Source organism: Sapajus apella, unplaced genomic scaffold (assembly GCF_009761245.1).
Source record: "Sapajus apella isolate SASKATOON/1434 unplaced genomic scaffold, GSC_monkey_1.0 scaffold1, whole genome shotgun sequence".
Classification (NCBI taxonomy): domain Eukaryota; kingdom Metazoa; phylum Chordata; class Mammalia; order Primates; family Cebidae; genus Sapajus; species Sapajus apella.
Window position 1 is genome coordinate 17628490 of NW_022436941.1, and position 25851 is coordinate 17654340.

The 25851-nt window shown below is 40.4% G+C and overlaps 1 protein-coding gene across 3 annotated transcripts in view; it reads right to left on the reverse strand.

Moving 5' to 3' along the window:
• Positions 1–25851, reverse strand: part of SNX24 (sorting nexin 24) — a 169754-nt gene that overhangs the window by 125089 nt on the left and 18814 nt on the right. For 2 of the 3 annotated variants that reach the window (XM_032268847.1, XM_032268916.1), the window contains one exon: positions 23652–23710. The exons of the other annotated variant lie outside the window; for it this stretch is intronic. The gene's annotated coding sequence lies outside the window, so the exon portion shown is untranslated. The remainder of the gene's footprint in view (positions 1–23651; positions 23711–25851) is intronic. 3 annotated transcript variants of the gene reach the window in all.

Below are 25851 nucleotides of genomic sequence, written 5' to 3' on the forward strand. Positions count from 1 at the left end.
TGCCTATTAAATTGATTACCTAACAATACAGAGCAAATAATTCAAGTAACTTTTTTTTTTTGAGATGGAGTCTTGCTCTGTTGCCTAGGCTGGAGTGCAATGGCATGATCTTGGCTCACGGCAACCTCTACCTCCTGGGTTCAAGCGATTCTCCTGCCTCAGCCTCCAGAGTAGCTGCAATTACATGCACCTGTCAGAGGCAAGCTTTCAACATGCTGGGCAGGCTAGTCTCAAACTCCTGACCTCAAGTGATCCACCCGCCTTGGTCTCGCAAAGTTCTGAGATTACAAGCATGAGCCACTGCACCTGGCTTCAAGTAACTTATGAATGCAGAACTCTGGCTGTACAAACCTAACGAAGTATATTCTAAGACAAAATGAACTGCATAAAAATTTTAAATTCTATTTAGTGAGTTTATTGTTAAAACAGTTTTGATGTTGAAATACTGGAATTATTATGTATGAGCGAAAGATAAAAAATGAAATGTCATAATTTAAAATACGTGTATATGCTCATACTTTATACAACTATGTGTATATATGTATGTGTGTGTATTATAGGAAACATAAAATAAACATATTTCTTAGTTCTATTTACTGAAAGAGTCTAAAAGCAATGATTAACCATAGCACACCTGCCACCCAGATCCTGGTTTCTACATACCATTACCCACTAAAAGAAAGCAGGAGTCCTAGGACAATGTAGAACTGTGAAAGTACAAGGTGAACCTGCGTCATAAGCGGGTGTTGAACAATGAGAACACATGGACACAGGGAGGGGAGCATCACACACTGGGGTCTGTCGGGGGGAAACAGGGGAGGGACAGTAGGGGGTGGGGAGCTGGGGAGAGATAGCATGGGGAGAAATGCCAGATATAGGTGAAGGGGAAGAAGGCAGCAAATCACGCTGCCGTGTGTGTACCTATGCAACAATCTTGCATGTTCTTCACATGTACCCCAAAACCTAAAATGCAATAAAAAAATAAAAAATAAAAAAAGAAATGGTCATCAAAGAAAAATGGAGTCATGTCAAAAGGACATAAGAGCTGACTGGAAGGAGAGCCCTTGTGACAACTTTAAAACAATTGGGGCATTAAAAGGATAATGACAGTAGTAGAAAACACTTTGAATTTTTTTAAAGCCATGGGTCTATAAAGATACACGAGGAAAAGGAAGAAAGGGAGAAGTTTCTCTTTACAGAAGAATACCAACTAGTAAATTTAAAGGAAATGGGGCCGAGCGCAGTGGTTCATGCCTGTAATCCCAGAACTACCCGAGGTGGTAGATCACTTGAGGTCAGGAGTTCAAACCCAGCCTGGCCAACATGGTGAAATCCCATCTCTACTAAAAATACAAATATTAGCTGGGTATGGTGGCACATGCCTGTAATCCCAGCTACTAGGGAAGCTGAGGCAGAAGAACAGCTTGAACCCGGGAGGTGGAGGTTGCGGTGAGCCGAGATCAAGCCACTGCATTCCAGCCTGGGTGACAGAGCAAGACTCTGTCTCAGAAAAAAATAAAAATAAATAAATAAAGGAAGTGGGCCAGGCGCAGTGGCTCATGCATGTAAATCTAGCACTTTGGGAGGCCAAGGTGGATGGGTCACTTGAGGCCAGGAGCTCAAAGGCAGACTGGTCAAAACGGTGAAACCCAGTCTCTACTAGAAATACAAAAATTAGCCAGGTATGGTGGTGGGCACCTGTAGTCCCAGCTACTTGGGAGGCTGAGAAACAAGAATTGCTTGAACTTGGGAGGCAGAGGTTGCAGTGAGCCAGGATCGCGTCACTGCACTCCACAGAGAGACTCTGCCTCAATTAAAAAAAGTAAATAAAATACATAAATAAATTTGTTTAAAGGAAATGACAGAGTTAGAAAATGCACCATTTTGCAATAATCAATGTAATAGCTTATTCATTACTAGAGTAATGACCTTTGCCTGAATAAGCTATTACATTATGATTGTGTGTGTACATATAGAGAAAGAGAGAGACTAAGGAAGAGAAAAAGAACATAAAGCAAACAGAGCAAAAGGTTAACTGGTGAATCCGAATGAACATAAGAGTTCCTTGTACTATGCTTTCAATATTCCTTTAGGTTTAAATTTTAATTTCTCAAAATTAATCATTGGTGGAAAAAACAAAAGAAATAAGTCTGCTGCATGGACCTCCCCATTTTTGAAGGTCCTCATGATGTTATGAACTCATCCCTTTGACCCTACACTCCCATATTCTTACCCTTACCATTCCTATTTCAATTACAGAAGCATCCTTTTAGTCAACCAACAGTCTCCAAATTACACACATATTTGATTTTCACGTTTGCTCACAAGTCAACATCTAACATTCACAACACATTTATTCACAGAAACATTAATTTTCCTGGCCAGCCCAAAAAGTCTATTCAAGAATAATACAACTGAACATAACAGCAAGGGTTTGAATAAGGTAAGTCTCTACATAAGTAAATCAGACCAAAGTCAATGTAATTTTTAATAAATCTGGAAGATCCAGTGATACTTCTCCAGAAACGTGAGAGGCCTTCTTTGGGAGTATGCATTACTGCTTAAAGAGCAGGACGTGTGGAAAGAGATAATCAAAAACTACGTAAGGTAATATGTAAAACTTATACTTTAAAAAAACTTCATTTTATTTTAAAAATTGAATACATCATCACTGAAAAAATTTCAGTAAAACAAGGTAAAAATTCCCCCATCTTACCTCAATAAAACAGGATTTTTCCTGGGTAACTATGATTACTTCATGTGTATATGACAATAAAAATTAAAATTGATTTGGTATTTTTCCCACAAATGGTATCATAATGTGCATACCATTTGGTAACTTGCTTTCTTAATTTAACACTTAGCTTTAAAGAATTCTTAAGATTACCTGCCAATCTGTATTTTTTAAAAAGAATAGATTAATATTAGAATAAATAGGCACTTTAAAGTCAACACTCCTAAACAATTTCAACCAGAAAAATAAACTACTTAAGTAGAAAAAAAAAAAAAAAAAAAAAAAAAAAAAAAAAAACTAGGTGAAGTTTTATAAAGTCAAAAACACCTGATACGTTAAGTCTTCAATTTGAAAAAGCAATTTAGAACAGTAATTTCATATGATTCCATTTTTGTCTGGAAGGCTCTATGCCAAACTATTACCCACTGAGAGTTAAGGCAGAAAACAAAAGAAGCTTTTGGTTTTCACTTCATACCCTTATATACTATTTAAATTTTACTTTAAAATCCTTGCAGAAAAATCTTGAAGGAATAAAAGTTTTAATTAACAATTCCTGTTTCTGTAAAGGTACAAAAAGATTATAGTTAAAGTCACTGCTCAACTACACCTCATTTCCTGAAAGATAATCAGTTACAGAAAGGACATTTCTGGGTACTTAACTGTCAAGATAGAGCTATAAATTCATGCTTTAAAAGTCCCCTCTACACCAGGTGCGGTGGCTCACACTTGTAATCCCAGCACTTTGGGAGACTGAGGCAGGTGGATCACTTGAGGTCAGGAGTTCAAGACTAGACTGGCCAACAGGACGAAACACTGTCTCTACTAAAAATACAAAAAATTAGCTGGACAGACACCTGTAATACCAGCTACTCGGGAGGCAGAAGTGGGAGAATCGTTTGAACCTGGGAGGCAGAGGTTGCAGTGAGCCGAGATCATGCCACTGCATTCCAGCCCGGGCAACAGAGTGAAACTCTATGACAAAAAAAAAAAAAAAATCCGCCCAGGCATGGTGGCTCATGCCTATAATCCCATCACTTTGGGAGGCCAAGGTGGGCAGATCACCTGAGGTCAGAAGTTCAAGAACAGCCTGACCAACATGGAGAAACCCTGTCTCTACTAAAAACGCAAATTAGCCCGGTATGGTGGCACATACCTGTAATCCCAGCTACTCGGGAGGCTGAGGCTGGAGAATCACTTGAACCCAGAAGGCAGAGGTTGCCGAGATTGCACCACTGCACTCCAGCCTGGGCAACAAGAGTGAAACTCCATCTCAAAAAAAAAAAAAAAAAAATCCCCTCTAAATGGAAATATTTTCCGTATAGAGAAGGAATGATGGAGTTAGACAGTCATTTTGCCAACAACAGAGCGAAAACTTAGGCAAAAAACATTTAATGTCTGCTGAACGAGGACAGAAACATTTGATGAGGAACAGAATCCTTATATAAACTCGAAGTGTCTTCCCAAGTGTTAGTTAATAATTGTAAAAGGAAAACACCATCATAGACAACAGAGAAAACATCAAAACCTAACCAGTGATCAAAATTAGCATCACTAGTTTGGGGCAAACAGATACCATATGCCTCTGAATGTGATACCCTAAGAAGGTCACAGAGTGACCTTATAGAGTTCTCTAGTATCACCTAAATCTACCTATAAGGAGCCATCAGATGAAGTCAAAATGAAGGACAGTCTATGGCCTGTCTCAACTGGTCTCTTTACAAAAATGACAATGTCACAGAGGACAAATAAGAGCTGAGAGACAGTTCCAGATTTAAGGAGACTAAAAACACATAGCAAGTAAATACATTGCACTATTTGGATCTTGTACCAGCAAAAAACAAAAAACACTAAAAAGGACATTATTGAGATGACTGATAAATTTGTTTGTAATACAGAATACAAAATATTGTGTCAATATTAAACTTCCTGATTTGACAATTTTACTGTGATTACACTAAAAGATTCCTTGTCCTTAGGCATAAAGAAAAAACAAAGGGTGAAAAGGCATATATATGCAATGCAATTTACTTTCAAGTGGTTCAAAAAAAGAAATCACACACACACACATATATGTGCACATATGCACGTATATATATGGATTGAGTATCCCTTATCTGAGATGCTTGAGACAAAAAGGGTTTTGGTCTTTTCCCATTTTGGAATATTTGCATCCTATGTATTGGTTGATTATCCCTAATCTGAAAATCTGAAATGTTCCAATGAGCATTTCCTTTGAGCTTCATGTTGGTACACAAAAAGTTTTGGATTTTGGAGAATTTCAGATTACAGATTTTCAAATGAGGGATACTCGGCCTGTATACATCCATATAGATAGATGAGTTGTGTGTAGACAGATAGGTATAGATGTCTATAAAAAACAGAGAGGGGACTGGGGAAATAATAAAGATGTTAAAAACTGAGGAATGTTGGTATACAGAAATGAGAATTCTTTGTATTATTTTTGCAACTTTTTGGTACACTTAAAATGATTTCAAAATAGTTATTTAAAGGTTGTTCCAGACAGGCACGGTGGCTCAATGCCTGTAATCCCAGCACTTTAGGAGGCCGAGGCAGGCAAATCAATTGAGGTCAGGAGTTTGAGACTAGCCTGGCCAATATGGTGAAACCTCATCTCTACTAAAAATACAAAAATTAGCCAGGCATAGTGGTGTATCCCTGTAATCCCAGCTACTGGGGAGACTAAGGCAGGAAAATTGCTTGAACTTGGAGGTGGAGGCTGCAGTGAGCTATGATTGCACCACTGTACTCCAGTCTGGGCAGCAGAGTGAGATTCTTTCTCAAAAAACACAAAGTTGTCCCATGACATCTACAACTTACTGAACTACAAGACCAGAAGCAGGCAGGGGGGCTGATAGTTCATTTCCTATGGAGTAATGGGAATCAAAAGTCCGCTTCTAGGGAATAGTGTGAGGGGAGCCAGGATCACCCCTTGCTTGATATGAGGATTCTTATGGCCACCCAGAGTTGTGGCCTTAAATGCACATCGGAGGCAGCAGGAAGTAAGTAGCTAATGGAGCCAAGAAACCAGATATTGAGTAAAAATCCTGTTGGCTCATTCTGGATCTGCAATATTCTGAATTTATTTGTCAAAATTTATAAAGTGCTCACTATGATCCAGATTTACGTCTGAGCAATACCTTATTGAAATCATCAAAACAACAGTTTAAGTTAGATACTATTATCCTCATTTGATAGATGAGGAATTGAGGCACAGAAATGTTAAATGATATGCCAAGATAACACACAAGTAACCAACAGCGCCAAGACTTGAACTCAGGCTGTCAGGTTTCAGAGCCTGCACTCTTAACAACTGTGCTATACTCTGTCCCTCCCTAAGTGATAGGAACCTGGCCTGAACTAGGGACTAGGAGGATGCAACAAAACAGAGTGGAGGGAGGGTAGACTCACATTTTTGTAGTAAGCCTGCAGATTAAAATTAAAAACCACAGAAGGTCAACAAATAATCAGGAAAAAAATGCAAATAAAAGAACTGAAAACTGTGAAGAACACTTAATCTGCTTAAAAGGATAATGAAAGTAATAACATCCATTAGAATAGGATAAATCAAAAGCAAGTCAAATGAAACATACATAGGGAGATATAAAAAAGAACCAAATAAAAATCCTATATATATATAAAATACAGGCCTGGCACAGTGGCTTACGCCTGTAATCCGAGCACTTTGGGAAGCTGAGGCCGGTGGGTCACCTGAGGTCAGGAGTTCGAACCAGCCTGACCAACATGGTGAAATCTCATCTTTACTAAAAATATAAAAATTAGCAGGCATGGTGCCATGTGCCTGTAATCCCAGATACTCCAGAGGCTGAGGCAGGAGAATTGCTTGAACCCAGGACACGCAGTTTGCAGTGAACCGAGACCGCGCCATCGCACTCCAGCCTGGAAAAAAAGGGAAAAACCCCATCCAAAAAAAAAAAAAAAAAAAAAACTACAATCACTGAAATCAAGAACTCTGGTTCAGTTAAACAAATTAGACAAAGCTGAAGAGAAAACTGATGAAGTGGAAGAGAAATCTTATAAAATTACCCAGAACACAGTGAGAGAGATAAGGGCATAAGAAATATGAAAGAGTAATAAAAATGCTTGAAGGCTAGATTGAGAAGACTCTACATACATCTAAAAGTAGTTCCAAGAGCTGACAACTTCCCAGAATTCAATAACGACCTGAGAAAGTCAGGACCCAAAGGAAAGGAGCAGCTGCTTGGTCCAGAGTTAAGGTAGCAGACTGACAATAGGCTATAGGCCCTTCCACCCCGAATTCCTTAGAAATGACATTAGAGATATAAGAAAGGGTAATTTTGGTACACCAAAAACTGTCACAGATAACAAGGCATTAGAAGGGAGAGAAGGAGGAAGCCACCATTCTCAGAGCATGTAAAAAGAAGATGATAGAAAAGTGGGGAGGGGCGGCAGGGGATTCCAAACGCAGAGGTAGAAGGGCCTGGAACACAGGAGGTGCCTGAGGCATTGAATAGTGTGCCCCCTACCCCACCTCATTGGCTAGGCTGTGGGCAACAGGTGTCTACTCTAGAAGGAACAGAGAATGAGCTTGGGGAGGAGGGGCAGGGAGGCATGCAGGAAGGAAGTAACATCCAAGAAAAATGGGGAGCCCCCAACACTGAGAACCTACACATCCAGCCTCCTTCTTTCCATTCCCACAGATGCAGGGAGTGTCCCCAACTCTATTCAAGCCCAGCCCTTCGACGGTGCTTTTAAAAAACGATTTCCTTGTTTACTTCTAAATTGGTATAAACAATTATTTCAACATGTTCTTTTCCATAATAGCATGCTTCTGAAAGGGCCAACAGTTCTCTAAGAATACATGTGCCAATTTGGTACAATGGTCCTAAGTAGAAATGTTTGTACAAATGCATTTTGTTTTTCACATTTTTCTGAGCAATTGTGCATAAATATTGACCTTTCCATTCAGAGACTACTTACCTTCCGCTAGAACAGAGGCCCCTCAACAGAGAGAGGCTGAGATGCTCTCCACTCGGCAACCACACAGCACCCCCACTTGTTGACACTCGTTATTCCACCCCACACCCCTGTTCTTCTGTCAGAACCTTTCTCTTACTCCCCACCTGACATGCCTTACAGTCTCTATTACTTGTTCTCTATTATTAAAGTCTAAGGTGAGTCAACTGCAGTTGGAACTGTAATTACAGAGGACAGATTTTATTGAAAGAAATTCTTTTTTTTTTTTTTGATGTACATTCTGTCAGATAAAAAAGCAGGCTGGGTGTGCTGGCTCATACCTGTAATCCCAGCCCTTTGGGAGGCCAAGGCAGGTGGATCACTTGAGACCAGGAGTTCAAGATCAGCCTGGCCAATATGGTGAAACCCCATCTCTGCTAAAAATATGAAAATTAGCTGGACATGGTGGGGCATGCCTGCAATCCCAGCTATTCTGGAGGCTCAGGCAGGAGAATCGCTTGAACCCAGGAGGCAGAGGTTGCAGTGAGCCAAGATTGCACCACTGCATTTCAGCCTAGGCGACAGCAAGACTCCGTCTCAAAAAGAAAACAAAAGAAACAATTGGGGGTAATTATTCAAGACAGCAATAAGTACAATAAGTAGAGGGAAAAAATCCAGAATTCAAATCAGACAAACTGATTCCTACAGGAACCAAAGGAAAAGTTAGAAAATGTGTTTCATATCTGATACTTCCAAGTTCTAAATTTGTAAGTAAAACTGAACATTTATATATTCAATTGAATAAATCAAACGGTGTTTGTTAAAGCTGACACTAAATCTGTTTCTTCTACAGAACCAATGGAATTATCACAGAAAATATTCACCAATCCACTCAAGCAAAGTTCTAGTGTAAGAGTCAATGATGTGGCCAGGAGCACTGGCTGATGCTTGTAATCCTAACACTTTGAGAGAACAAGGTGAGAGGATTGCTTGAGCCCGCAAGTTCAATACCAGCCTGGGTAACAGATTGAGAGCCCAAGTCCACTAAATATTTTTAAAAATTAGCCAGGTGTGGTAGTGCATGCATGCTGCAGCCCCAGCTATTCCGGAGGATGAGGTGGGAGGATCTCTTGAGCCCAGGAGCTCAAGCTCGCAGTGAGCTGTAACTGTGCCCACTGCACTCCACCCTGGGTAACAGATCAAGACACTGTCTCAAAAAAAAAAAAAAAAAAAAAACAATGATGTGGCAATCCTGAGTAATACATTTCTGGCAGTTTTGAAGCCTACTGGTTCCAAGACAGTAACATTAACATTAATGTAATGTACAAACATTAATAGAAGTTCACAGAATTATGACAAAAGCTAACCAATGACATAAGTTTAAAATTTGAAAAGAAAAGAATGTAATGGTAATATTATCTAGGAAGACATGCCATTTGTTCATTTCATTTCCGTTCAAGAGATTTAATAAATCATAGACGAACAAATACAGAAAAGGCTATTATATTAATAATTGTATAAACAAGAAAGCTCTTAAATATGCAGAAATATAACTCATAGGGGACAGTTTTGGCTTTGGTAGAAGTGCCAGCTGGAGTAGTGAAGAGGAGTGATTCTCAACCTTTCTTGTAGTCACAGATCTGAAAATGTGAAGACTTCTGTGGAAGCATACATACACATACATGTAAGATTCTGCGTGTAATTTCAAGATTAAAAACCTGTGTTAAGAACAGTTAACCTCCTATCTTCTGAACCACTGACGAGCTAGTTAAGTGATTCTGAACAAGCCTCCCTAGCCACACTGATTCGTCCTCTGGCTCGCTGCAGTCCCTTGTTCTGTTACCACTTTTGCTTTCTCTGTGGCTCTTTCCCTTGATCTGCCCCACCCACTCCTCCACCCAAGCCATTCTGTTTCCCTGCCCAGCTTTCCCCAATTCCTCACCTACTCCCATTTTTCCCTATATACACTCCCGACCCCAGGTCCTTAACTAGTTCGGATATGAAAATAAATCATATACTTGAGTGACCTAATTAACTAAATTTTTATGTTATTGTTCATAATTTTAAAAGCCAGTAAACTGAAAAATTTACATTTACAGATAGATTGAGAGATTAATTGTAAGGAAAAAAAGAGGAAAGGAAGAAAACAATAGCGTTTTTCAAGGAAAAAAAATAGTTATTTTACATCTGGCCCTAATTTTTGTCTCTGTATTTTTTTTGCCATAGGTCCATACTAGGAAAAAATGACTGTGCCCCTACCCATGACCCATGACAATCAGGATGTTTCAGGGACACAGAGAGCCCCAAGCATTCACAGTGGGTCCAGAACACAGGACAAACAGATGAGGGCAGGAGCTGTGTGCTGGGCCAAGGCCGGAAGGCCCAGAGGGCTCTCTATCCAGAACCTGGCTGACACGAAGATGGGACGAAGTCCAATCTCCAAGAATTCGGGGGGTGGTGCATTTTACACAACTCTCCAAGTAGCCAGCACCGTCCATGGCTCTGCCATATACTCTAAATCACAGCAGAAAGATGCTATAGGAAAAAAGGCTAACAAGATATGTGGGAGGGAATAGAGGCATCCTAACACTAAATTCAGCTACAGCCGGCTAAAGTTCACCTATAAAATTCACAGTTAGGTGTGGTGAGATGGCTCATGCCTATAATACCAGCACTTTGGGGGGCTGGGGTGGGAGAATCTCTTGAGGCAAGGAGTCGGAGACCAGCCTGGGCAACATAGTCAGACTCTGTCTCTATAAAAAAGTAAAAAATTAGCTGGGCATGGTGGCATGCACCTATAGTCCTGGCTGCTCCAGAGGCCGAAGTGAGAGAATCATTTGAGCCCAGGAGTTGGTCACAGCGATGCAATCCAGCCTGAGTGACAGAGTGAGACCCTGTCTCAAAAAAAAAAAAAAAAAAAAAAAATCCAACAAACAAAATTCACAATTCTTGTGCCATGGAAATTATTAGCAAGTGAATTATTTCACAATTAGACAAATGTTAATGCTTTTAAGGCAAAGTCCATGGAACCGACACTATATGACATCTTTAATCTACTGTATGCTTTTTCTATGTCAGGTCTATATAAATAGAAGTATAGGGATACTTATATGTATTCATAATTTTATATACATAGCTTTATTTAATATATGTACACCTAATTATATAATTTTATGTGTATATAATTTTATTCAATCCTCAAAATAACCATATAAGTAATTATAATCCCCACTCAGTAGATGAGGAATCTGAAGCTTAGCAGAATTGACCAAACTGCCCAGAGTCAAGCACACTAAGTCAGAAAGACAGAATATCAACACAGAGTTCTCTGACTCTAAAGCCTGTGCTCTAAGCCTGAGATCCTGAGCTTCTCAAACTTAGGTGTGCACATGAATCCCCTGGTCCAATTCTGTAGGTCTGGGATGGGCCTGACAATCTGCGTTTGTAACACATTCTCACCAATGCTGCTGATCCATAGACCACCACATATTGAGTAGTAAGGGACCAAATAAACCATTATATTAGACTAACTCCATATGAAGTTAGTAACTTCTAAAAGCGGAATAAGTATACTGTCAGTAATGTACCTCTAAAAAGGCAACTATTTTAAAGATAAAATGAACAATATATTTCTATATGTTAAACTGTGCAATACTTTTAAAAAAATCAGATTTCTTCTAATCATCTGGTCTCTTTATAATTAAAAAACAAAATCAGAAAATATAACTGTATAGCCTAAAACAAATTTTTAATGAAATTAAGTGAATCTCCAATTTTTTTGCACACATTCCTGTTGTCTTTGGCCAGAAGAGTCTCTCCTGTGTCCTGTGTCCAAACCAGATGCATCCTGTGTTTCTACAAGGAAACCATCAGAATCTATTAAAATTACTGCACACTGATAGCAGCAGGGACATGACAAATCGCAGGCCAAGAGTCAGATACCACAGAATGTGTTTCAGGGCTTTAGGGGCAGGCCCATTTGCAACCAAATGATATTGTGTGAGGCTGGCATGCTCAGTGCATGACAAACTGATGCAATTTCGATGCTGTCTGCGGGCCAGGGGAGATTTCTCTGATGCTGGTTGTGGTTAGTTTACAGAATTGTGCAGAGTTCCCAGATTTGAATCACTTGGGGCTTGAAAGGGCTTCACTTGACAAGCTACAAATAATTACACCCTACTCTTTCCATTGTACTCTATTATTTTGCCCCCCTTATCTCTAGGATTTGAGCTTTAGTGAACAAGCAAGGTCAGCTTCTATTTTGACCACAACACAAAGCATTGTTCTTTTCTGATACGATAAATAAAACGAGGCCTCGAAGACTAAACATTTTTATCAGGTCCATTTTCCACTTTTATAGGCAAAAATCAACTTTGCACTCAGTTAGAAGGGCTGAGCTGGACATAAGAAGGCAGGCAGGTTTGTGCATCCTCCGTTAGTGATGTGATCCAGCTATCTGGTTATTGTAAAAGCTCATTTGAAAAATAGGGCATTGACTAACAGATAAAGGGCATGTGGGAAGTAGCTTTTACAACGTCTCTGCTTCCTTGGCCTCCTCTCCTTTACCGTCAGCCCCATTCTAACCACCTCTTCATTCAGATATTCTTAATGAAAAATTTTCAAACTTGGGATGCAATTAGAACAAAGCTGCCTCATGTCACTACACGTCTCCGAAACACCAATATCTCAGATTCAAGTTTGCTACTCCATTTATAAAAGATTTTAAAGAGTACATTGCCCATTCTAAGGCAGCTCCTTTAAGGATAATATATTGATTACTGCTTCACATATTTTAATTTGGTAAATGTGAAACTTTACCTATGTTGTATTATTTCTCCAAAGTAAACAGAAAATTGGAGGAGGCAGTTTTTTGCTGCAACTCAGACTTCAACATTCCATAAACAAGTCCTGGTCCTTAGACATTTTTTTTGAAAAAGTCTACAATGGTAATTAACACTGACTCAAATAAAGTAGCCTAAATATTTTCTTTTAAAATTTAACTTATTTGTTAAGCCTTAACTGTGGGTGAACTATTGTTCTAAGTCATCTACATCTAGTTTTTGCAACAACCCTATAACATAGGTATAAAAATGTCATTTAATTAAAATTTGTTATTACTGGCTGGGTTTGGTGGCTCATGCCTGTAATTTTAGCACTTTGGGAGGCTAAGGCAGGAAGATCGCTTGAGCCCAGGAGTTGAAGGCCAGCCTGGGCAACATAGTAAGCCCCTGTCTCTATTAAACACATACATACATTAATTGATTAAATTTATTACTATCCTCATTTTAGAGATAAGGAAACTGAGGCACAGAGCAGTTAAGTAACTTATTCAATGTCTCACAGCTTGAAATGGCAGAGAGAGAAACTAAGTCTGAAGAGTTTGGCTCAGCCTCCTTCAATACTGCTTCTCAATTCCACACTTCCATTTACTTAAGGACAGGGCAACCACAAGAACAATATTCCTCACCTGAACTGAAACCAAGAGCCTGCAGAGAACTCATGTTGACAGTGTACACCAAGAATACTGAGATTGTATTCTCAACAGGGGCTAAAGTTTGAAAGTTCAGATCCTGAAACAGGATACCTTTATTCTTGCCTCACTACATGTTTTGCTGGAAGTTGGACCCCTTCCTATTCTCTAAATCTGCCTTGACCAACATAGTATGGCACTCACCATATGCTGCTGTCAAGCATTTAAAACATGGCTGGTCCAAATGGAGATACTCTGTAAGCATAGTGACACCAATTTCAAAGAGTTACTACAAAAATAACAAGTTGTCTCATTAATAATGTTTATATAGATTACACATTAGAACACTATTTTGGATTTATTGCATTAAATCAAATATATTATTATAATTCACTTCACTTTAATATGGCTACTAAAAATTTTAAAATCTCCCTGTAGCTCATATTTGTGGTTTGCATATTTCTTTTTTCAATTTTAATTATTTATTTATTTATTTATTTTTGAGGCAGAATCTTGCTCTGTCTTGATCATAGCTCACCGCAGCCTCAAACTCCTGGGCTCAGGCGATCTTCCTTCATCAGCCTCCTGAGTAGCTGGAACTATGGCTGTGCACCACCACACTCAGCTAATTTTTTATTTCTATTTTGTAGAGATGGGGTCTTGCTTATGCTGCCCAGGCTGGTCTCAAACTCCTGGCCTCAAGCAATCCTCCCACCTTGGCCTCCCAAAGATTTGGGATTCCAGGCGTGAGCCACCACACATGGCTAGCATTATATTTCTATTGAACAATGCTGCTCTAAACTCATTCCTTAATGCCAAACTTTGTATGGCTGAATCATTAACACAAATCTGTAACCCTGACAGGGTTATAGGTTTCTCCAAGAACAGCAGTGCACCTCCTGGGAAGCTTCATTCCCACCTCCACGTAAACTCTTCTCCCTTCAAAACTCTCAGGTTTTTATGCCACTAACTCCATTCTCTGACCTTGAAGTACTTACTGTCTTTGGTCTGATTTAGAAAAAGCCTTGACCTGACCCTGCTTTTCCTTCGTGCTTTTATGACTTCTCTCCCTCTTTTAATAGTCAAAGCATCTGGCAGGGTCCTCACTCTCTCCTAGCTTCCTTAATCCACTGTAATCTAACTTCCATCTCCCACTGGCCCCTTCTTCACCTCGTTCTCCTGACCTCTCTAACCTCTGTAGAACTGCCGTTGGGTCTCCAAAACCACACAGCAGGCCTGAATTGAGCTGAGCACCAACCAGATACTTGGAAGGCAGGAAAGAATCTTACTTACCAAGTTCTGCGAACAAAACAAGGAAGTGGCACCAACCTTCCCACTCCATTCTCCCACCCGGGGTCCCCAAAAGGAGGTTCTCTCATTATCTAGGAATAATTTCACTCAAGGCAGATGCGGCTTGTTGCAGCTGTAATGGACCCTCCCAGGTCAGCCATCATTCCCTTGTGTGGATTCCCCAAATCCTTGCTCCCACAATACCTTTCCTGTACAGGAAAAGCAAGATTCAGGTTGAGTCTGAAGCATCATCTGAACAGAGTAGACATCCAGCATGGGTAGCAGCCATCTTTCAGAGCATAGCCTGAGGGCTCCTGTCCATAGGAGCAGGACACCAAGAGAGGAGTCCAGTGGGGAATCACCATTCGTTGGCCCATTGGCTTGAAGATACCATTAATGGAGTAAGAAGCAAACTCGGGCAGAATCAAAACTCTCACCCCGGGCTACCAGGGGGAAGTGAAACTAGAACTAGCTTGAAAAGCAAAAATGCAAGTTAACCAACTTTGGGTCAGGGGTGGGATAGGCTTCCTGTAGGCAGAAGATCATGAGACTCAGAGCGTGGACATCCCTGGTTCTCCCGGAGCTGGGGAACGAGTGAGGCAGTTCAGGAGTGTTGAGTGGAGAGTTAGGCAGAGATGAGACAAAGGATACTAAATTTTATCTTTTTCTTTCAGCTACCAACTACAGTTTCTAAAGTTCAGATATTCTTTTCACAATCTCTCATGTCCATCCCCTGCACAGTCCCAGTCCAGACCTTCATCCTGGACTAAAGCCACAGTCCCATACCTGATTTCCATCAACCCTCTTTAGAAACATTCTACATACCAAGGTAAGTTTAATCAGCATGGTTTCCTCATTTTCATATTACTTTGCTGTTCATTAACATTCTGTGCAGCCTTGTTTATTTCTTCACAAAGAGACTTCTCAGGACTCAGAGTCTCTGGTCTCACCCCCACCTAATCTTGGAGAAATACCCTTGGCAGATCTCGGAGAAATATCCTTGGCAGTCCCACAGGCACTCCTTGAGTAGTGCCAGTGACAGGGCCCTCTCTCATCTCCACCCCTCACCTGAAAGCAACTCATATTTTCCCCACCAGAATGTGCCCCTCCTCTTCCCAATGCCCATCAAAAGTCTAAAGGTTGACTTTGTCAGCTTCAACAATGGCAGATGCCCACCCTCCAGGAGCACAAGGAACAAAGGTGGTCCTCCTCAGGGACCTCCCCAACATGGCTCTGCCCCATGTATCCAGAACACCTCCACTCTCTACCCACCACTGACCTCCTGCACACAGGACCCTGCTCCCTTTCTAACCCCCATGATATAATGTTCATTTATATCTTTCTAACTTTACTGAGGGTAGGTTCCTTGACAAAGCCCTATCCTTTCCACACATTTATTTAAATCCTACCTACAAAATACAGCTTAAGTACCATCCCTTGCAGAAAGTCTTCTGGGTACTGCACTCCATTCCTCCTTGATCTCATTTTCAAAATCTCCATTCAGAACAAGCTATTACCATAGAGCACTCATTATTGATTCATAGGTATTATGTGATTTTGGGCAGAGCTAAACTAAAAACTCCTTGAGGTCTAGAATCATACTTTATAGTTGTCAGTGGTCTGTAGTAGGAACAAAGCAGACACTCAAATACTTCGTTTACTGGGTTATATTGATTTATTCCACTACTTGATAACATAAAGATAAATGCTTTGCTTCAAAGCGTTGAAGCAAATGCTTCAATGTTGAGACTTTATGTTGAGGAGGAGAAGATCACAAGAGGTTTAAATGGCATTGATTTTTAAATAATCTCTAGCTATTTTTTAATGAAACTTCCTTGAAATTAACTATCTTACAACATTACCAGTGTTAAGCAATTAGTCAGTTCAAAATATGTTAAGGGACCTTCAAAAACTAATATTTTTCATTTTTATACACTGACATTATTAATGGACAACGAATATGAATGCATCTCTGACATAAAGCAAAGGCTGCTTTTAAAAAACCTTCCAAATCTCAGCTGGAAATATTGAAGAATAAAAAATAAAAAATAATAATTAAAAAAAACCTTTCAAATCTAAAAAATTATAAAATATATACACTTTCAAAATGCCAGTACTGTGGCCAGCTCAAAAACCTACTGCCTAGCCATATTCATCTAAGAAAATCACTTGAAGAAAAGCAATGGGGCCAAGCGTGGTGGCTCATGCCTGTAATCCCAGCACTTTCGGAGGTCGAAGCAGGTGGATCACTCGAGGTCAGGAGTTTGAGACTAGCCTGGCCAACATGGTGAAACCCCGTCTCTACTAAAAATTCAAAAATTAGCCAGGCTACTGTAGCTATGGTAGCTGGGTTCACAGGTACCTGCCACCACGCAGGGCTAATAAGGCCACTTGGGAGGCTGAGGCAGGAGAATTGCTTGAACCCAGGATGCAGAGGTTGCAGTGAGCCAAGATTTTTAAGACTCTGTCTTAAAAAAAAAAAGTGTTCCTCATGTCCTGCTTGCAATAAAGAGACTACCATTCTCCTTCTGCTTTTCAGACCCAGGATGATAACAATTATTTGTTAGTATTAGGTTGCTACAAAGTAACCTAACCTGATACATGCCTTGCACTGTGCTAGGTACTTGGCATTTATTGTCTCCCTTATATGTTTCTCCTGACAATATCTGGTGATAGCACTTCCCCGTACAAAGGAGGACACTGAAGCATGTGGAGGCATGTGAAGGTGAGAAACCAGGTCTGGCTTACTTCTGTTCTGCTGTACTCGTAGACTGCATAAGCCCCAAGCAAATCATAGCAAAATATTAAAGGAAGGTTTCTTTAAAAGTGTATATTTGCATGGGCTATCCACAGACACATACATTTTCTCCAGAAACATGGAATCTTAATATTTGAGCTCTGCAGAATTCTGGGTAATCTATCTTATGGCATCATATTTTCCATTTGTTGAAACTATATCATTAATCAGTTTTAATAGAGTGTCCCTACTGGATACTATTAAGAAACAATTCTAAACAGTTCATGGATAAAATAACTCAGGTCAAATTCTAATTCAACTCTATAAACCCAAAATCCCTTTGCCATACTGAAATTTCTATCAAATGTTTACTTGAAAGCATTACCTTTGTTGTTTTTGTTTTGCTTTAGTTATATAAGAACAGGAGAGGCGCTCCTGGTTTTAACTGTATTCAGATCATACAAGCCTAACTCAGGCACCTCTTTGTAGAAATTCAATATAAAGATTTTGATTTTTAGAAACAAATACCAACACTAGCTACTAGAGAACCAATTATGTATTAAGGGCTTGGCACCTATTATTTCAATTGAGTAAAACAATTCCTATTGGTCATGAAGCAGTTACTGTTATCTCCACTGAAGGAAGTCAAGACTCAGCATTTATGCAACTGGTTACCATTCAACACGTGGTTAGCACGTGGCAGGGCCAGGGGCCTGTGCAGGTTTTCTCAACTCCATCATTCACTCTTCAACCACAGTGCTACTTCCTTTCTCCCAAAAAGCGGAAGAACCTCCTCCCAAAAAGGTCAAGTTGCAGAATAAACATAACCCTAGCTTCTTTCTGATTCCTAAGAGCTGGCCCTAATGCTGTGTGGCCCAGTAGCAGAACAAGAAAAATACGCTACATACCGGTCAGCACCCAAGGGATACATATCAATGTTCCTCCCTACTTGAACAATCTCACCTATTTAATGCTCCCACCTTGGTTTGCCAATGATAGTCAACAAGGAAGTATGCTTAGAGTCCGCTCTGCCAGGATATCTCACCCAGCTGCTTTCCTGTCTTTCACACAGCTTTCTTGACTGTACTGTACAAGCCCTTCCCTTCTGGGAAGGGATCAACCCAAGGTTGTGAAGGCAGACAGGTCCAATAACATCAGCTGATCCTCACTTAGCTAAATGTAATCTGAGGCAGGCATTTCACATGCATTATTTCATTTAATCTTCCATGACTCTATAGGGTTGCATACTAATCTTAATCCTTTTTTTTTTTTGAGAGGGCTCTCACTCTGTTGCCTAGGTTGGAGTGCAGTGACACGATCTCAGCTCACCACAACCTCTGCCTCCCAGGTTCAAGCTATTCTCCTGCCTCAGCCTCCTGAGTAGCTGGGACTACAGGCGTGTGCCACCACGGCTGGCTAATTTTTGTATTTTTTATGGGTTTTCACTATGTTGGCAACCCTTTTTGAAGGTAAGGAAATTGAGGTTAACAATTTGTTCATATTTAATCTTGCTAACATAATTGTATTTATATGTTCATATTTCCATGGAACAATACAGGATGGGCTGATTTAACTACAGCTCCCCTGTACGCTGTGTTCACATATAAAAAGAATCCTGGTCGGTGCAGTGGCTCATGCCTATAATCCCAGCACTTTGGAAGGCCAGGGTGGGTGGATCACCTGAGGTCAGGAGTTCAAGACCAGCTTGGCCAATATGGTGAAACTCTGTCTCTATTAAAAATACAAAAAATTAGCTGGGCATGGTGGAAGGTGCCTGTAATCCCAGTACTTGGGAGGCTGAGGCATAAGGATCATTTGGACACAGGAGATGGAGGTTGCAGTGAGCTGCGATCGTGCCACTGCACTCCAGCCTAAGTGACAAGAGAGAGAGAGACTCCATCTCAAAAAAAAAAAAAAAAAAAAGAATCCCTACTGAAAGTGATGGCATCTCCAGGGCCAAGTACAGTGCCTGGTAAAATTCAGGCCGTGAAGAACCATTGGTTAAATAAATGAATCTAAGTAAATATTGGAGCTGACAAAATTGTGCCTCATACTTCATAACTCTGTGCCTTCAACCAGCCCTCATCTACTGCCACCTCTTACAGCTCCTGCCTGGCACTTCTGCCTGACTGTCCCTGCCAGCCCTCTCTTCAGGCCCTACCAAGCACCCAGCATGCAAACACGCTGATAGCAAATCACATAAACTTTGACCTAAACTTCCAATTATATAGACTGCCTGCCTCTCCATCCATGCATTTAGAATTCTCTAGGCCACAGAAAGATCAGCTTCCCAGAACTTTTCTAGACCCAGAACTCACAGAAGGAGCAAACCGTGACTGGAAAAACAACTTCAAAAACAAAACTCTGGACTGGGTGTGGTCTCATGCCTATAATCCCAGCACTTTGGGAGGCTCAGGCGAGTAGATCACTCAAGCCCAGGAGTTTGAGACCAGGCAGGTCAACAAGGCAAAACTCCGTCTCTACAAAAATTAAAATGAAAAAAATTAGCCAGGCATAGTGGCGTGGTGCCTGTAGTCTCAGCTACTCATGAGGCTGAGGCGGGCGGATCTATTAAGCCTAGAAGGTCAAGGCTGCAGTGAGCTGTGATCATACCAATGCACCGCAGCCAGGGTGACAGAACAAAACCCTCACTCAAAAACCAAAAAACAAAAACCTAACCTTTGGGTTAAAATGATGTTCATTAAAACTGGCTTCATCTGAACCTGAACAAACATTGACAGGTGTCTAAAGTTCTACTTTTGCTCAGAGCAAAGCACACATAAATGGGTCTGGGTGGGAGCTGGCCCCATTCCACTGCCAGGCTAGAGCTGTATACAGTGATACAGTCGGCCCTCAATATCTGTGGATTCTGCAGCCACAGATTCAACCAACCATGACTAGAAAACGTAAGGGGAAAAGAATTCTGAATGCATAGACATTTTTGTTCACTATTCCCCAAATATATAACAACTCTTTACATAGCATTTACATTGTATTAGGTATTTAAGTAGTCTAGAGTTGATTTAAAGTACACAGGAGAATGTGCATAGTTTATATGAAAATACTATGCCATTTTATATCAGGGACTTGAGCATTCACGGATTTTTGTATCCATGTGGAGTCTTGGAACCAATCCACCATGGATATTGAGGGATGACCATACTTACAAATTCAGGATTGGTTCTTTGGCCTCTTAGTTCTAAAAAGAACTTTTTATAAATGGAGAAAGTAGGAAAACAATATAAGGTTTTCCTTGAGAATACCACTAGAGCCTACAGCACAGAAAGGTAGCTGGAATTTCACCTAAGTATTCTGTGATCAATAAATAGCTGTTAATAATTGGTTTAACCACAGAATCACCATTCTTCATTTTCTCTTACATACAATGTGGCTGGGACACTACAGACGTTATTCGCTAATTTAAAACCACTGCAGGGATCTTTTGATACTGCTTTTATAAAAACTTAAAGCAGTGAATTAAATTTGCAATAATTCTAAAGTGAGAGAAAAAAAAATTCTCATACTGATGAAAAGAAGGTAAAATATATATGATGTATTAGCTCCAACTGGCAAAAATTTTAATTAGAAGTATCAGAAATAACAATAGCTCCTTGTTGTGAGGTCTTTGTGCCTGGTACTTACAGGTGATTCTTATGAGAAAAGGGAATAATTATTTTAGGGAGTGAGACTCAGAGAAGTTAAATGACTTGTACAAGTTTCCCTGACTAGTCACAATGTCAGAATGTGGAATCAAGTCTGTCTGGCTCCAGAGCTTAATAATGACACTCCTTAGAACTTCCTCAAGCAAGCAAGTTGAGGTCAGATAAGCTTTTCTTAAGTTCATTTGTTTATAAGCCAGTCCTAGATGCACTTTTGCAGAATCAGAATGTGAACCAGCCTTTAAAGCTTTAAGACAAAGCTGATGTTTCTCCTTTATGCTGAATATACACTCTACAGGGCATCTTTTCCAAAAAGGGAAGCTAACTACCCCACAGTTTGCAGGCTTAGCTACAAATTAAAATCATCTGGAGAGTTTTTAAACAGTACCAGAGCCTGAGCCCCTATGGCATGAGAATCTCTGGGGACAAAGCTTGTTAATGTGTGTTTTTAAGTGTTCCCCAAGAATTACTGAACTAACTTACTAATAATATGTGCTGGGGCAAGTAATCTGCCTTAACAATCTCCATGAGCATCCTGGGACATCTTCAGGGCAGTAGTTCTCACCTTCCACTGTTCATAAGATTCACCCAGGGACCTTTAGAAAATTTTGATGCTCAATTCATACCCCAGAACTATCAGATTCTCTGAGGGTGGGCCGGAGGCATCAGCAGTTTGTAAAGTTCTCCGGGTGATGCCAGTGTGCAGCAAGGCGTAGCTCCATGGCTTTAGCAGCTAGCAACGTGCACCAGAAACCCAAATCCTCCTTTGGTGTTCCAATGTGCCATCCACCAGCAGCACCACCACATCAACAGCCTTTTTCTCAAACTCCCTGCCCTCTCCCTTAGGGTCAGGCCCCTGAAGTGGTACTAACACCCAAAGTTTTTCCATGTGCCAGGCACTTCCCCCAGCTCCCTACACATGTGCATGCCGGCGTATGAGAAATGCTGCATGAGTCTCCCCTCTGTCCTTAATAATCATTCCTACAATTGGATGATTCATTTCACATGCAAATGCATTTGTCATTCTTCCACCACTTTCCATTTTATTATCTCCACTTCCGTTTCTCACTTATTAGCATTTTTTAACACTGTCACTACTTTTGCCGTTAGGTACAATATGGGATTAATGCTGTTCTGGATTCATTAAATTTAGGTACAAAGCTGCAGGCTAAGGAACAACACTGAAACCAAGTGTCACTGGCTGAAACTAAGCTGACATCCCAGGCCCACTGCTATTCATTACATGTGGGCAGGGTTGAGGTCCTTTTTGTTCTGCAGGGCAGCTCTGTTTACATCTGTAGAAATTCATCATAGAAATCTGTGTTTAGGTTTTTTGTTTGTTTGTTTGTTTGTTTTCTGAGACGGAGTTTCGGTCTTATTGCCTAGGCTATGGTGCAATGGCACGATCTCGGCTCGCCGCAACCTCCGCCTCCCGGGGTTTAAGTGATTCTCCTGCCTCAGCCTCCTGAGTAGCTGGGATTACAGGCACACACCACCATGCCTGGCTAATTCTGTATTTTTAGTAGAGACGGGGTTTCTCACATCATAGAAAGTTTTGAAGCAGCGGAGCTTTGTGTTGCTTTTTGATTACGTGCAGCTCCTTCGCATGCAGAGCTCAAAAGGTTATCCTACATTTCCAAGGCACATATTTTAAATAACAACAAAGATCTTTATGGTTGATAAAGACTAAAAAGCTTTGTAAATCACCGTTCTAAAGTTCTGAATTATATGAAAATTCTCACAAGGCCTAAATGAAAAATATTCCATTACTACAAGCAAAATGCTTTTTACCCAACAATAATTAAATGCAAATGAAGCAGCATTCAGGGTGAAGATATCCTCTCAAAGGGCAAATCAGGTGTTGATTAAAGCTTCCCTAAAATTATACTATTTTGGACTACTAATGAATGGCTGACAAAGTTAATCCATGGCGTCACCCTGCAAACAATCCCCCAACCACACACAAATAACAACATCAGTAAAAAAAAGCTCATAGAACTAAGAAATGCATTTGCCTCATAAAGTAGTTCTGAACTAGGTAAGATTTTGTCCATTACTTTGCTTTTTTCAATGCTATCTCAGATTATTTCTGCAAAACTATCAATGGAAAAAACATAGACAATGAATTTAGAGTCTATGACGGAAAAAGCAGATTTGATTTCCATACAAATTATGAGATAAAATGTAGCAATAATACATTCCAATAATTTTTATGGGAAAAATCAAGATTACTGACATTTTAAGTAAGCTCTCCACTAATGTCCCAAGTTAATTTCAATCCTGTTCATAATCATTGGTATTTAAGAAGAAATGTCAGGATAATATTTAAAAGTTAATTAAAAGCAACATAAGCATTTCTGTCAGTCAAGCACGACCTCTGCTCTACACCACATTTAAATGCATGTCACCTTGACCTGTAACACAGCAATGTAAAAAATTTTGGTCAATATAAATCAAATGTACACTAATTTATTCAGCAGGTTTCCTGGTATCTGAATCAACATCAGAAATCTAACCAGTATTTGTTATTCTGTTATTGACAAAAGGAAGCATATTTAAATGATAACAAGTACTCATGGGTGTCATTTGGAAGTTAAATTGTTCCCCAAGGACAGCCTCCATAAACAGCTACATTTAAAGGTCATTTACCACCAAATTATGAACAACTGTTGCATTTATTAGCTCAGGCTCAATAGTTTGGAAGCTGCAGTCATCAATTTTTACTGACAATGAGATCTAATTGTTCACCAATAATAAACAAGGAAAACAGAACTTTTTAATAAACTTATCCTGCACTATATTCACATTTTAAAAATTTGGTTGCCCACTTTCCACAGGTATGCATCTGAAGAAAAACCCTCCAGCTGCAAATAAATATCAGATAATAAAATGTAAAAATGGTTCTCATTTTATATTTATCTGAACAAAATGGAGAAAAACACTAAAAATAAAAAAAAAAAAAGTTTATGAAGGAAGAGTACATTTCACTTTTGGAAGGTGGTACAATGATTAATTTTACGTGTCTACTTGACTGAGCCACTGGGTGCCGAGATATTCAGTCAAACATTATTCTAGGTGTTTCTGTGAGAGTGTTTTTGGATGAGAGTCATATATTTAATTCTGTAGGCTGAGTAAAGAATATTATCATTCATAATGTGAGTGGACCTCTTTGAATCTCGGAGGCAACATATTTCTCATTTGGACGTGTTATTCCTGTCTATTCATCAAGTGACTTGAAAAGCTTCTAGTTTTGAGTGGGTTCCAGAATACGGACAGGCTCTGCAATAGGTCCGAGTTGCCATACAAACTGCTCTGCTACTTGGGCCATATGAACCAGCAGATCCAGTGGTGCCTGAAGTACCAGTGGCAGATACAGATGCTGTCTGGGGTCTCTGGCGGGTTGCTAGAGGTGAACTGCAATGCAGGTTCTTGAATTTTGGAGCAAAGCCCTGCCAACCTCTGCGGATAATTATTCTGCTTTTGAGAAACAGCTCTTACCCTGCTACTGGGTTTTAGTAGAGACTGAATACTTAACCATGGGCCACCAAGGTACCAAGTGACCTGACCTGGCCATCATGAACAGTGTGTTATCTGATCCATCAAGCTATAAAGTTAGGCATGACCATCAGCACTCCATTATCAAATGGAAAGTGGTATATAGGAGACAAACCCAAGCAGGCCCTGAAGGGGCAAGCAAGTTACAGAAAGAGGTGGCCCTAATCCAGCCACATGGCCTTCTCTCTCCAGCCTGTACCTATGGCCCCATGGGGAGTTCCCAATGATCATTTTGATGGAGGAAGGGAAGACTAGTGCCTGGCTTACAGCTGGTTCTACATTATAAGCAGGTACCACCTGGAAGTGGACAACTGTAGTAACACTGTCCCTCTCTGGGATATCTTTGAAGGAAAATGGTGAAGAGAAATCCTCTCTGTGGGCAGAACTTCAGGCAGTACATTTGATTGTGAACTTTCCTTGGAAGGAGAAATGGCCAGACATGTGATTATACAACAATTCAGGGGCTGTGGCCAATGGTCTGAATGGTCAGGGACTTGAAAGGAATATGACTTGGAAGACCCAGTCTTCCAAGAAGACGTACATGGAAGACCTCTCTAAACAGACAAAAACCTGTGAAGATATTTGTCTCATGTGAATGCCCATCAAAGGGTGATCTCAGCAAAGGAAGATTTTAATAATCACGAGGATTTGAATAAAATGACTGCTTCTGTGCATACAAGTCAGCCTCTTTCCCCAGTCACCATTGTCATCGGGCAATGGGGTCATAAAGCAGCCATGGTGGCAGGAATAGAGGTTATACAAGGACTCAGCAATATGGACTTCCACTCACCAAAGCCAACCTGGCTACAGTCACTGCGGAGCACCCAATCTGCCAGCAGCAGATCAACACTGACGCCCTGATATGGCACCATTCCCTGGGATGATCAGCCAGACACCTGACAGCAGGTTGATTACATTGGATTGCTTCCAACATGAAAGGGGCAGAGTTTTGTCCTTACTGGAACAGACACTCTGGATATAGATTTGCCTTTCCCGCACACAATGCTTCTGCCAAAACTACCATCGGTGGTGGACTTACAGGATACTGTATCTGCTGTCACGGAACTGACTTCATAACAAATGAGGTGAGGCAATGGTCCCATGCTCATGGAATTCACTGGGCTTACCATATTCCCCATCATCCTGAAACAGCTAGCTTGGTAGAATGATGGAATGGTCTTTTGAAGACTCAGTTACAGTGCTAGCTAAGTTGCAATACTTCACAGGGTTGGGTCAAGTTTCTTCCCAAGGTCATATATGCTCTGAATCAACATATAACATATAGTGCTGTTTCTCCAATAGCCAGGATTGATAGGTCCAGGAATCAAGGGGTGGAAATGGGAGTAGCATCACTCACCATTACCCCTAGTGACCCCCTAGCAAAATGTTTGCTTCCAGTCCGCAGGACTTTATGCCCTGCTGGCCTAGAGGTCATAGTTCCATAGTGAAG